This window comes from Anser cygnoides, chromosome 1 (assembly GCF_040182565.1).
Source record: "Anser cygnoides isolate HZ-2024a breed goose chromosome 1, Taihu_goose_T2T_genome, whole genome shotgun sequence".
In the NCBI taxonomy this organism is placed as follows: Eukaryota; Metazoa; Chordata; class Aves; order Anseriformes; family Anatidae; genus Anser; species Anser cygnoides.
The window spans coordinates 41,108,441-41,122,576 of record NC_089873.1 but is presented as its reverse complement, the minus strand read 5'-3'; the positions used below and the strand labels follow the sequence as shown (position 1 = coordinate 41,122,576).

Here is a 14,136-nt window from a genome sequence, read left to right as displayed (position 1 = left end):
ATATATTTCATGTCTGCAAGCATCCAAAGTACTTGATTGCAAGGTAATAAATAAAAAAGAGAAATTGGCAACCTTTTGAAAATGCAGGCCTTCTGAATGTGAAATCCAGGTGTTGAATTCAAAAAGAGGTAGTAACCTGTATAAGTGGTTATACCTTTTGATAATCTGCCTTTGTATGAAAATGGAAGCCTCTACCATCCCTGGCATGAATTTTAAATGAGTCTTAGGTTATATGATCCTATTCTGTACATTGTGAGGAATCTGTACAGTGAATTATCCCAGTCCCTAATCTGCTGATAAGCGGGACGAAGTGTGCCAACCTTTTTCTTTTTATATTAGATGTGGTTTTGAATGTCACATACAGGATTTTGAGCCAGTAATATCAGTTCTTCACAGGGCATTCCTACACATGTATGGTTTACTGTGTTGTCAGTACAGTGTAAGTGGTAGACTAAAAATGATGGTTTGTGTACTCTCTAGCTCAAGTACTCATGTAGCTCATGTACAACATTTCATCACCTCTGTTTCTCCAGCTCAGTGTAGACATTTGTTTTGGTTATGTAAAGAAGTTACTACTAACTGGGCTAGATGTTTTACTCTGTTCTTTTTCTTACATCTTTAAAGCTAACTGTGCACAAAAGAGAAATGAGTTAAAAAATTGCACTTGATGAATTTTAACTGTGTAAACCCTAGCTTTAAAAATATTTCTGTCCTGTTTAGCACTGAATTGAAAATCATGGGTATTTAATTTGGAGCAGAATCCAAACAAATGAATTTCAAGTGGGCTTTTCAAAATGAATTTGAAAAGCTGTAGTTCCTTAAAGAAAAATAGTATTATTTGCAGATGAACGTCTTTATCTGACTATGACAGTTTCTATCAGCTAGGAATATATGGTTTCTTATACTGACCTTCTTTTGAAAGCAATGACTTAAGGGGAAAAATATGAAAGTTGAAAGGCTTTGCAAAAGCCCTGTCTTTAAAAATCTGAACTGTAGGTGAAACCACAGTGATTTTATACTGTGCAGCATCAAGCTGTAGAAGGCTCTCCAGACAGGAAGATTTTAAACATCACGTGCGCCGTCTGCTATGAATATGCACTAAAATTTTGCTGAATAGATAATCTGAACTCATAGGCAGTTGCCTATAGCCACATTTTTGGGTGGATCTCTAGAGAAATTCAGAAGAAATCCATCAAGAGAAGATTATCAGCCTTCTTAGAAAGTGTTCCCATCCTCCCCATTTAAACATAAAAGTTAAAAGAGGCAAATATCTGTGTAACAGCTGTTGGACCTGGATTTATTTTATTTTATTTATTTTTTTTCCTAATGAATAGGGGTAGAATTATTCTTAGCAATTTATGTCAGGCTTGTAAAACATCTTTTGGCTACTTATCCAGACTATAATAATAGATTCACACTGAGCCTGAAAGACAGCTGGACTTTAAATTATCTTTCTTCCTTTTTGTTCCTAATGGATTGAACAACACCTTCTCCCTAACTCAATAAACAAGGTAATTGCCTGTGTAGTAGATCCCAGTGATTTGGCCATATTCCTATTAACTTCATGGGAAAAACATGATTTGTTCTAGTTTTTAAAGTTCCAGCAACCTGGCCTCTAGCAGGAATTACCATCTGCCCTGGCTTCTCTGGGGTGAAGAGAGATTCATCTTGGCAAATAAAGTGAAATACATACTCAGTTTTTTATGGTAACAATGCATCTGTCAATGATTGGAGCTTGCAAACAGGACTTCATGAAACCTTTCAGTGTGAACTTGCCTGAGAAAGCCTTCTGCTTACATTGAATAAGGGGGTCCCAGTGAGGTCCCATAAAGGACCTGATTTTGTTCTGCCTAACCAATAGGCCAAGAATGAACAGGCTTGGTATTAGGGTCTATTTCTGTTATTTTTCACTGCCAGAGCAGGTATGTCTTGATTTGTTGTTGTTGTTTTTTTGTTTAATTATTATTATTCATTTATTTTAGTTTTTTAATTGAAAATAAGCTTTTCACCACTTCCCCCTGCAAAACAACAACAGAAACCTATTGATTTCAGTTTCAGCTAGCTCTTTATGTATATGCCAACACAGAGTATTAAGCATAGGAAGTCTTTTCAGGAGTTCATAATCAGGTAGATGAAAGTCTGAAGTACTTTACTGATTTTAATCTACCTGCCCCAAAACATGTAAGCTGACTTTTGTCCTTAAGACCTGTTAGTAGTTCACATTTACCCTCATCACAGCTTCCAACAACAATCCCTGAAATTTTAAATGTTTATTTGGCAGAGCTAGGTATGTTCATTGGAATATTATATACATAAACCTCTTGTAAATCTCTTTGGGATAGTAGTAGTTTGTTCTAATTGTGATGATTGGATGCCAGAATGTTTTCTGCAAAGCTCTGGTGTTCCTTTGTTACCTGCAATTCATCAATCTAGATATTCACAAAACCTCTGATAGGACTTTCTAGCTCCACTTTATACTTAGTGAAGAAAATGTAAGGGTAACAATCATCTCTTCCCCAGAAGATGATTTAACTGTATTGATAAACAGCTCTCTAAGAAGCCCTGTGACTCAACACAGTATTTCTGGCCGTGAAGCAATTGTTTTTTATCCCTTCCCCTACTGGAGACATACCTTTCCATTGTCCCATTGAGAAGAGGCCCAGCCAGAGGATGTTAGTGTAGTCAAATGTTTCTATAGTATAAACAGAAAGACCCACTCCTTGTTTCTTTGAGATGCGTTTTTTTTTTTTAGTAAGTTGTGTTTGTCCCAGTCACCCATGTTACAACTTTTCTAGAGGAAAGAACTCAATGTTTTCCTAAAGCCTATCCCTGAGTGACTGCATGATGCACAAAATATGTATGGACAGTGAGCAGTTTCTAACCCTAGTTAGCCACAGGTTATTATGCTTTTATAATTCCCAGGCAATATATGCATAGATTAGAATCATAATTAAGAAAAGACAAAATTTTTGTGGTAGACTTTCAACTTCTAATTTCTTGCTTTATATGGCTTGTGGTTGGGGACCATGTTTCCTATAGTGCTGTAAATTGTCTGACATTCTGCATTCAGGTCACTGCTATATATAACTGCATGTAACAACATTTGTACTTAGCCTGGCAAAATGCTGATCCCAGCCAACAATGTGTGGGAAAGAGGGGACAGTACAGATTTAGAATAACTAGAGGTAGAAACAGTCAATTAGTATATGATTCTTTTTGTCTAATCTATTTAAATATATGTCTACATCTAGCTAGTGTCTGCACTCTCACTGTAATCAGTGAGGAGTTACCACAGGGTAAGATGGATCGCTCTCCTGAGATATCCATCTCTCTCCATAGAAGAGTAATTCTGTTCTTGGTTCCTCATCTAGCATATTGCTTTCCTGAAGGCACCTGTGGTTAAGAATGATGCTTGGCAAAAGTATTTTTGTTTGTCTCAACTTACAGATTTCTTTTTGCTATACTGTGTGCGACTTTTTGCTGTATTGTGTGCAACCAGATCTATATTCAAACAGCCAAGGGGATATATTATCCCTACCTGGATTTACACTATGAAAAAATATAAAACCTAGTATATTTCCTTTCCTACTTTTGTTGCGAATTGATCTTGGTTGTTACGGCACTTCAGGCTCTTCTACCTAAATCCATCCCGTCCCCCAGCATGCCCCTACCTGCGGGCACAGGTTAGAAGGTCAGTCACTGGCTTTGCTCAGCTTACTATCTTTGCTTTGATTTCCATCTTCTCCAGACTTCTCAGAAGGTTTTTGCAGATCTCCCAGAGTCTCCAGGAGCCTGTAAACCACAAGCTCAAAACTAATACCTCTGGGTTGGTGGGAGATGCAAACGCTTCTGGGGAGGTTCTTCCACCATAGGCAGGCCGGACCAGGGTTACCTCTCCTTTTCCATTGCCTGTACAGAAAATTGAGAAACCTTTGTTCCTTAACTAAGTACTTAAATGAAGATGTTCAGTGGCACTGAAGTGAAGCTAAGCTGCCTGCAGCTACCTGCCTCTGTGGTATACAGACACTTCCATTGTCATCTGCACTATTATTCCCCATTGATATGTTTTTCCAGTTGCTTCTCAGCTGCCTGTTCTCCACACTAGGCAATGCTTAGTTGTCTGCTAGTCAGCTCAGCCTCTGCTAACCTCCTCTTCAGACATTTCTGTTTATGTAACTCTCTCTTCTCCTCTTAGTAACCCCTTTGTTCACATAACATATGATATTACAAACATTTGACGGCTCATGTATACTCCTAAGGTAACTACTGCTATTGCATTTCTGCTGTTTGGTATTGCAAAAATTTACCACAATCCTCAATTTTCTTCCCGTTTGCTTTTAGTGTCCTTTCTTATTGCAAGCCTTTCAGCAGGTTTACTTTTTTTTTTTTTCTTGTTAGCTATGAGAGCAAAAAACTCTTTTAAAATATATGTACATTAGCAACGTGGAAGAGCTGAAATTACTGCTCCAGAGGAAAAAGTTTCAGCATGCTGGGAGTGTGATAATTACAGCTATGGGCAATATTTAAATCATTCTTCCTGGGGAGCTGGGTGGCTGCCTCAGGTTGTATGAAGGCTGAACATTTTTATGCCTGAATTGATCTGGGATCAGCCAGATCCTCCCAGGACTCCCAGCTTTGCATGCCTCACTTTTCTTGCTGGGGAAAACTTCTGGAGGAGGGGAGAGAGGGGACTGTTCCAGAGGGACCTGGGTCTTGACCACAGCACAGTGTCAGGGTGAGTCAAAACAAATTTCTGGACCCATGAGCTCAGAAAAACTCCCATGTCCAAGTTCAGCCACAGCTTGGATATACAGAAGACTTGTAATCAGATGGAAAATTCTTCTTTAATACACCATTGTTATCAAACAATTATTTTTTAATTCTGATAAAGTTTTAATTAGGATTTACTTTTATGAAACTTCTCTTAGAGCTGATATTTAGCTGAACTGCAGTTGGCTGAGAAAGGGTACAACTGAACGCTCTCTCGAAGTCCCTTAAGCAAATGTTAATTGTCTGCTGTTGATAAGGACAATAAGTGCTGGAGGGGAGATGCTGCCTGCAACCCTTGTGGCTACAAACCTAAGACTGACTAGAACATAAGGAAAGTAACCCTTGGCTAAAGTTAGACTCAGTGAGATGTTGCCTGTGAAAATCTGAGCTTAAAGCAAAAACACATGATGGCTGGGGATTTCTGCTAGCTAGAAAATATTCCTAATAAGAAAACAAGGACTGGCAGGATAGTGCTACATTTAGCAGGGATTCTGCTCCAAGGCTCATGCTTGGGCTAAACGTGGAAGCTGTGACTTTCACTGTCTTCTGTAGGTTTTATTTAATTTAACTGCAGATGTTATGTGTGAATAACCAGTTTAATGCTTCTGAGGCTGTCTGCCATTCCAGTGTTTAGTTCACCCTCAGATAATCCTACAGAATGTGTAAGTTCCAGGACACAGATCTCTTGCATCTCAATATCTAAACATTGCCACTGAATTGAGAGTACCTGTTAAAAATGTATGAATCCAGGCTTTATAATTTGCAATTCAGCTGCTTTTGTTCCTAAGAAAGCACTTTAAAGTTGGAGATATTTTTTCTAGGAATTATATTGCTGAGGATTTATTAGAATCTGTGCTCTTCAGGCTGATCCAGTCTCAGGCCGTTTGACTAATAGGTGTTTTGGAGTGAAGTGCCAATGCAAAACCAAATACTAGTCAGCCTGAAGAAAATGTAGAAGTTGATGCAATAAATATATACAAGCAATTTGGGAAAATACTTTAACAATAGTTTGACTCCCAGGCCATGCTCACCTGCTTAGGTTGTGTTGATGTTCCTAGTCAGAAGAGCATTAAAAAGATGAGATTTCCACAGGTCCAACTATTCTTTGGCCAGGGAGAAAAAGCGTGAAGAAAATGCACAGGATGTGACTGGTTGATTTAGTGAGACTTTTCCCACCCTCTAGACAAAATCCTGCAGGAATTGGCAAAGAATTTCCTCCCTTTGCCCCAGGCTAGAACATACAGTCAGGAAAAGACAGGGCCACGAGCACTTCCATGTGTTAACAAATATTTTCTGTTTCTTTTGAAACAGACATGCAGTATACCCACTGAGAAAGTAACTGGGTCTTTGAGCTCCCATGTGTACTTCCCTTCTTCAGCAAGACATGAGAAAAAAATAAATAGTCTTCAGTTACTTATTTGTAAACTAAATGAATAAATGCATGTGGAAACCATACCATGATTACTTCCTGATTTTGAGTATTTCACTCTGAATTGTAATGTGCAATATCTGCACATAATCTTCTCTGCATGGGTCACATTAAATGAACAAAGAAGCTTCGGTAAATTAATTCTTAAAACTGCTGTAGTTATGAAATTCATATATATTATATATATATATATATTTTTTTTTTCTTTTAAGTTGCATGAAACAGAAAAGCTTCCAGACAAAGGCTGGTAACATCATGGGCTTTGGAGAAGTTCAGGGTCAGCACTGAACTTTCTGATATGGGCCCCAAGACAAGTAAGAACTTGAAGAAAATTCATATGATGGAAGAAAAGGTGATAACCTTAGAGTAAAAGTTGCACATAGACATCTCTTAGCAACATGGCCCATGAAAGTAAGGAAGCTGATGTTAATATCAACACCACAAATGCCTATCACTCAGATGTCACGACTATATAGAGTGGTCTCAAGGGTGAACTAAAAGACAAAATAGTTCCTGTCTTTATTACTTGGTGGCAGGAGAGTTGTGGAATTACCTCCTTGTTGTGCTTGTCTGATCCTGTCTGGAACACAGCAAGCCCCAGAAGGTCCATCTGCTAGAAAATGAAAGGAAATGCTAATGTGTTCATTTTCTTTATCATTTGTATAATCCTTGGTTGCTTCTAGCTGTTGTCTAGTGGTTGTGAGTATTTGTATCGCATTTTCCTTTGAGAAGACAGAGAACAGCCTCTGCCACTGATAAAGTCAAACCACCCTGGACCTTGATCGTGCTTTGCCCTTTCCAGCGTTTCTGTGCGTGAGTCTATCTGTGAGCTTTTACACTGGGGCCACTTTGGTTTCTTCCCTCATGTCTGCTTCTTTTTGTTCTTGTCTTTGTGTACCTTTCACTCCCAGAGGAGGATGTCTCCAGCAAAACTTCCCACTTCTCCCAGCTTTTTCTCTGTAGAGCTGATTATGTCAAACTGTTTACTTGTCCCATGACCATTGTCTCATCATCCATCTGGGCTCCAATGGCAGGAGAAAATCTTCATCTTGGGCTATGGCGCAATACCTATTAAAACTGCCTATTTCTCTGCACTGTCTGTGATGGAAACCTGGATTTAGGTATGTATGGCACAGGCATCTACATTTGGTTATTAGTGCCTGCATAATGTTACATGTGATGTCTGTTTTTTTTTGTTTTGTTTTTTGATTTCCATATAAAATAACCCAGAGATCTGGAGAAACTGTGGAATCAGCCACAAGGAGAGCGTAGTTTATCCAGATTCACTATTGTAACACTATGTGGTGAGGTCTAAGGATGAAAAGGAAGTAAGTGGTTGACAGGACCTGTTGCTGAACTGTTGTGCTCGAGCACTGTGTCAAGTCTTGCTTTATCTGACCACAGAGAAAGCTGTCTTTAAGGAGCTGGGAGGAAGGCAGATGTCTGTAGTGCCAGCTACAGTGCAGACAGACTGTAGGCATGTGCTTTCAGAATAAGCATGGAGAACCCAAATTCTTATTTTGAGAATCAGCGTGTTAACTGATTGAAACTGAGGCACATTGTCCTTATGCTTGTGTATGCGTATATGTACGCTCTATATAATTCTTATATTCATATTTAAAACACATGAATTATAATGTATATACACTTATATATATTAAAATTATATATACATATATATGTATCTTAGAGAAAGAGTGAGCTCCTGTGTAAATGTTTTATTTTTACATAATCCATGCACTCTACTTCAATTCCGCATGAATAATAAATATTATGTACCTTTTAAGCATACAGCTACAGGGCTTAACAGATTAGCTGCTGTAATGTAAAATGACTCCACAGTCCCTGAAGATCATACTCTGTCAAAATTGCAACTAATTAAGGCTCATTGGCTATCCAAGTTGATACAATTGGAAATAACTATACACACTGCTATATTTTATGATGAAGTAATCAAATAGAATTTGCAATAATCTTACTCAAAAATTTCATTCTTGCTTTCATCAAGCAGATAGTTATATTCATCCTCAAAAAAATGTGAAGCAATTAAGCCGTTACTGATTTCATAAATTCAAATTATGCTCAAAACTCTCTGGGGCAGAGGGTTGTCACTTAGTGTTTGCAAAGTTCTGCTCTAATTGCAATTGAAGGTTCTGGTACTACCACAGTTGAATTAATAGCAGAAGATAGGAATCTTGTAATGTCATATATTTGGGAGGTACGTACATTAAATAATTTATTCAGGGCTCTACTTTGCTTCTTCTGAATCTGACAAACGTTATCAGCACTTTCTTAAAAATTGGACATGTTTTTCTTTTTTATTTCCATATGCGCTTCACTAACTTGCCTTGTTAATGTGCATTTTCCTTTATGATAGAAGGGATTGTAAAAATGTAAAATTCATAAACTGGCTCATTTCTGAATGCATGCCACTTTCACGTAGGCTTACTGCTTTTCCCTATATTATATACTTCATAATTCTCTAGGAAATAAAAAACAACAAAAACAAATGAAAAAACTTTTAAATGCAAGGGCAATGTTAAAAAAAAAAAAAAGAAAAGTTAAAGACTAGAAATCATTTAGGTTACAATCTAGCTTTACACATCTTTATATTTGAATTAGTCCTGGTAATTATGGAGAGAAAGAACTTGATGTTTAGGTGGTTGAATAGTCAGTTCTGAACTTTTTCAAATTTACTTGATGGCAATTCATAGCTGTATTTGAAGGAACTGACAACTGCAGTATTTACGAGTATCTACAAGCTCTTATTGTCTGCTTAGCAGCAGTCAAATAACAAAATGAACAGATGTCTCTCCTAAGCTTTTTAAAAAGAGCTCAAGAAGAGGGGGAAATGACTTATTAAGCATAACTAATGCTGCAGAAACTACTTTTCTCTTTGACATAGATTCGTATTTGCATGGTGAGGTGATGTGGTTCCTGTTATGAATAAAGCAAACCTGTTCCTGATTACATCCTGACTGCGGTACATTTATAGCGCTAGTCTTTGCTCTAATCTGTGGTGTATGCACTTTGAGAGCTGCATGTATCTCTTTCATTTTCAAGCTTCCAGGTAACCTTTTCAGGTTGTTTGGGAATACAAAGAAGGGTGGTAAACCAGCTCCAGGCCAATTGTTGTGAGGCTGCAGAACATCAGGAAACCTGCAGAAATTAATTGCTGCTGGCCTCAGCAAAAAGCACGTTTTTAAGGGTCTCAGTCTCAGGGAAGTTTTTCCCACTCTCAGCCTCTGCTGTCCAGGAGGCAAGGTGACTTTGGGGGACCAAGTCTCCTGACACATACCCCCGTCATTTTCATCAGCTGAGTGACTTTCCTACTTGCTGATGCAGGTCTGTGATTAAAAGGCATTAGCTCAGGACGTATAGTTTGTTCTAGAGGTTTGTCTAATGCAATTTGTGTAATGCATAATCATCCCTGCTTCGCTTATCTAATAGGGGTGGAAAATAACTCAGGTTATGAAATTTGCAAGAGAGACTTGTGGTCACAACATTTTAGAAGTAAAAAAAATCTTGATTGTTTATGTTTTTGTTCTCCTTTATGCAAATTGGCTGATGATAAATGAATGCAGTGTTTTTTTTTCTGTAAGCAAACTGAAAACATATAAGACACAAAATCCTCTACCCTGCATAACTCTAGCTGATCAGGAAACCTGACTGAATGTTTGTCTTTGGTTTCTTTTCTGCAGATTAGCATGGAGAATAGCAGTAATTGTTACTGCTGAAATAAATCTGTCACTACTTAATCATACTGTGTCAAATATACTGTTGAAGTGATTTTAGAAGTTCTTTGGATGTGGGTGCTTATGTAGAAATTCCCACCTCTATTTTTCAGCACGTTTCACATCCAAAGGGCTCTGTCTCTGCGCTCCCTCTCTGAATAATGCTGTGACAGTGTCTTCCTCTGTTTGTCAAGTTTCTTCTGCATTTATTTATTTATTTATTTATCTGGTGCATCATACCCTCCTCCCTAGCTGAACAAATCTTTAAATTTTGTACAGGGAATTAGGAAATTCTCTAGCTTACACGTGATCAAGTTCACAGAATCACAGAATCGTCTAGGTTGGAAGAGACCTCCAAGATCACCGAGTCCAACCTCTGACCTAACACTAACAAGTCCTCCACTAAACCATATCACTAAGCTCTACATCTAAACGTCTCTTAAAGACCTCCAGGGATGGTGACTCAACCACTTCCCTGGACAGCCCATTCCAATACCTAACAACCCTTTTGGTAAATAAGTTTTTCCTAATATCCAACCTAAACCTCCCCTGGCGCAACTTTAGCCCATTCCCCCTTGTCCTGTCAGCAGTCATGTGGGAGAATAGACCAACCCCCACCTCGCTACAGCCTCCTTTAAGGTACCTATAGAGAGCGATGAGGTTGCCCCTGAGCCTCCTCTTCTCCAGGCTGAACAATCCCAGCTCCCTCAGCCGCTCCTCGTAAGACTTGTTCTCCAGACCCCTCACCAGCTTCGTTGCCCTTCTCTGGACTCTCTCGAGCACCTCCATGTCCTTCTTGTAGCGAGGGGCCCAAAACTGAACACAGTACTCAAGGTGCGGCCTCACCAGAGCCGAGTACAGGGGCACAATCACTTCCCTAGACCTGCTGGCCACACTGTTACTTATGCAAGCCAGGATGCTGTTGGCCTTCTTGGCTACCTGAGCACACTGCTGGCTCATATTCAGCCGACTATCAACCAGTACTCCCAGGTGCTTCTCTGCCAGGCAGCTTTCCAACCACTCGTCTCCCAGCCTGTAGCTCTGTTTGGGGTTGTGCCCCAGGTGCAGGACCCGGCACTTGGCCTTGTTGAACTTTATACAGTTGGCCTCAGCCCATCGGTCCAGCCTATCCAGATCCTCCTGCAGAGCCTTCCTGCCCTCGAGCAGATCGACACACGCACCTAACTTGGTGTCATCTGCAAACTTACTGGAGGGTGCACTCCATCCCCTCATCCAGATCATTGATAAAGATACTAAAGAGAAGTTACACTCTGTGCTGCGGCATTTACCTTCGGCACTCTGTGAGCGGCACCTGGACTATAGCTTCTCATCTGTCTACCTACCTCACTTCATAAAGAGGCACTACTGCTCCTTTCCTTTGATTCAGACACACACTTAACACATGCAGCTTCTTTCACCAGATTTGCTGTTATGTGTTGATTAGGGACTCCTTTTATGACAGTTTTTGATGCTGCCAAGTAAACAACAGCAACAGTTTGCTGGTGTATCTGGCACAATGCAGGGAGATCATCAATAGGAATTCTAAATGCATCCTGTTTAAAAATGTTGTGTGGTATCAAGTATTGAACATTTCTATTCATCTAGATTAATGCCTAGGTCAAAATGTAGTCAATGCCGTGTCATTTTCTGTGTCTGTATATAATCTATCATCCTTTCCCTTGACAGTAATAAGAAGATCAGTAAAAACAAAGCTGTTTAATACATTCATCATCTATGCCATTCAGTGATACTTATAGATGTGTTTCATACAGACCTACCTTATCTGAGTGTGGTAAGATCTAATATATCTTCTGAACTATTCTCTGCATCTGGTTGCCATAATGACATCCCTTCCCTTTTCAACTCATATTCTTTCGGTGGATAGGTAGACTTGCTTCATAGTGTTTTTGTTAATTTTTCTGAAAGCTTACCAGGCCATAGTTGAAGCTCATTGAAGCTCTTCTGTTCGCTCATTGAAGCACTTCCAAAGTCATCTGGGAACCTTGTAAGAAGTTATGCTTTTTCAAATTTTCAGTAAGTACAGAAATATCATGAGAGACGAGATTGTGTCGTTACGGGTTCTGGAGGGGAGGTGAAAGAAGATACTAAGTAGTAAGAAGAGAGTAGTCTTGTGAGGAGAAGAGGACAGTATCTTTGTGATTTACATAAATAGGTAGATTACCCATCTAACTATTTTGAAATAATATCTTGGTTATACAGAAGTAAAACAGTCACGCTGCAAAACTTGGACACTACTGAGACAGAAGTTTGTATCAGAAAACATCTACAGAAAGTGACAAGAAAAGATATCAATCATTTTTTGAGTTTGCAATGTGTTTTTGAAATCAAAATACTGATATTTGCAGTAAATTTTAAACATTTTATCTGCTTGTGTGTGTTAATGTAAATTAGAAGCAAAGTATTTGTAAACAGCTTCCTCCAATTTTTCAACTACTGAGAAAAATCCCGCATTTCTTTTAAGAGGACTACCTAATTTGTTTTCAAATGACATGAGATAAGGTGAGCAAAAGAAGCTATGGATGTTTTTTCCACCAACGTTTTGGTGATTCCATTGAAGAAATCAGGCAGTGACACATGGAAAGAGAGCACTGTATACAAATAAATCATTCTTGACATATCCCTTGGGCAGTTGGCTTTCTCATGCTATGCACTGCACTGGGATGTACTATTATTATTTCCCATGTGATTATATGTGTGCATATGCTGTCACTTTCCATTGCTGGAATAAGCTACTTGAGCTGGATTCTTCCTGTGTTTAAATATTGCCTCTTTATTCATCAAAGAAAAGTTGTTTTGATGCAAATTAAGGGCTCGCTGAATTTGATCAGCAAGAAAAAATATAGTCCTTTCCTCTGTCCAGCTAAGGGATAACAACAGTGGTTGATACCTTAGATGCTTGAAGTGGCATGAAGGGAACAAGGTGCAACTTTATCTGTCTACTTCCAATTTGAAAGCCTCCAATTTGAATGTGTTGAGTGTTGGCAGCTAGCACAGAAGCCCAAAGGAGCTATGTGAGTGTTCATTATCTCCCCACATCTAGACCTAAAGAAAGACATACGAAGCAGTGGGAAAGATAATTGTCTTTTATAAATCACCATGTGATGCCCTGTGTGGCTTTCAAAGCAATTTTGTTGTGACTTTCTGTCCCTTCCATCTCTCCTGCTTAGAACCTGACAAGATGATGATGCTTTCACTGTATTAAATCAGGACTAAGACCTCTCTGACTCCTGATCACAATCACATTTGGTTTGTCCTGGAGGGAAGAAGAGTCTTGTTATGTTTGTTTGTTCATGTGCCCACCTCCCTCCTATTCCTTTTGACAGTTATTATTTCTCACTGTCTGTAGCTGCTAGTTGGAGGGGTAAACACTGTGTTTAGCATTTCTGTCAGTATAAGGAATGTAACGTGCTCAGTATTTTGCACAAGAAGTACTAATCATTTTGTGGCAGATTGATTATTCCAGTAAATATCGCTGAAATATGACTGTTCAGTTTTTTGTTGTTTGCTGGGTGTGCACGTGTGTCTCTGTGGAAAGTCACAGGGTTTGTATGGGGTAGGTTCCTAATACAGCAATTCCTGTTTGACCTTACACTTTCTGTGTTTGCCACCCCTTAGCACTAAAGGGTGGCGTGAGAGAAGACAGGAGATTTCATTACCCAAATTCAGGCATTTCCTTAGCTAACTGCAGTCAAGGTTCTGTAAGATAAAGACGATATTGTAGGGGCAACATTGGCCTGTGGTATTCCTGCTTTGTCACCAGCGAGTATTTCCCTTCCTGCTTCACCATGCATTGCTCCCTTTGCTGTTTTGCCACAAAGCTTTGTGCAGCTGTGCTGTGAATTGGATTCAGAAGTGGATGACATAAAAAGCATATGAGCTGGGAAAATTTAAGTCAGAACAGTGATGCTTCTTGTGAAACCACAGCCAAATTCAGCGGACAGTCTTCTGAGGAGCCTTATGTAGTAAGTGGAGAGAGCGTGATTCCTAGACAGTGCTGCCTTCACTACGGAGGGAACTGGCTAGAAGTTGGCTAGTGTGAATTTTTTTATTTTACTATTATTACTCTTTGTAAAGCCTTCTTATGCTCACAGAATATGTAGTGTCATGTATTTTGTACAAACCAAGTTGCTATCAGGAGCTTCCCAGGCCTGAAACTTCCGAGAATTTCCTCTTTCCCTGTTT

General features: G+C 39.2%; 1 protein-coding gene across 14 annotated transcripts in view; it reads left to right on the top strand.

Moving 5' to 3' along the window:
- The window catches only part of KCNC2 (potassium voltage-gated channel subfamily C member 2), a 101,979-nt gene that overhangs the window by 46,955 nt on the left and 40,888 nt on the right, over positions 1 to 14,136 (top strand). The gene's annotated exons all lie outside the window — the stretch shown is intronic.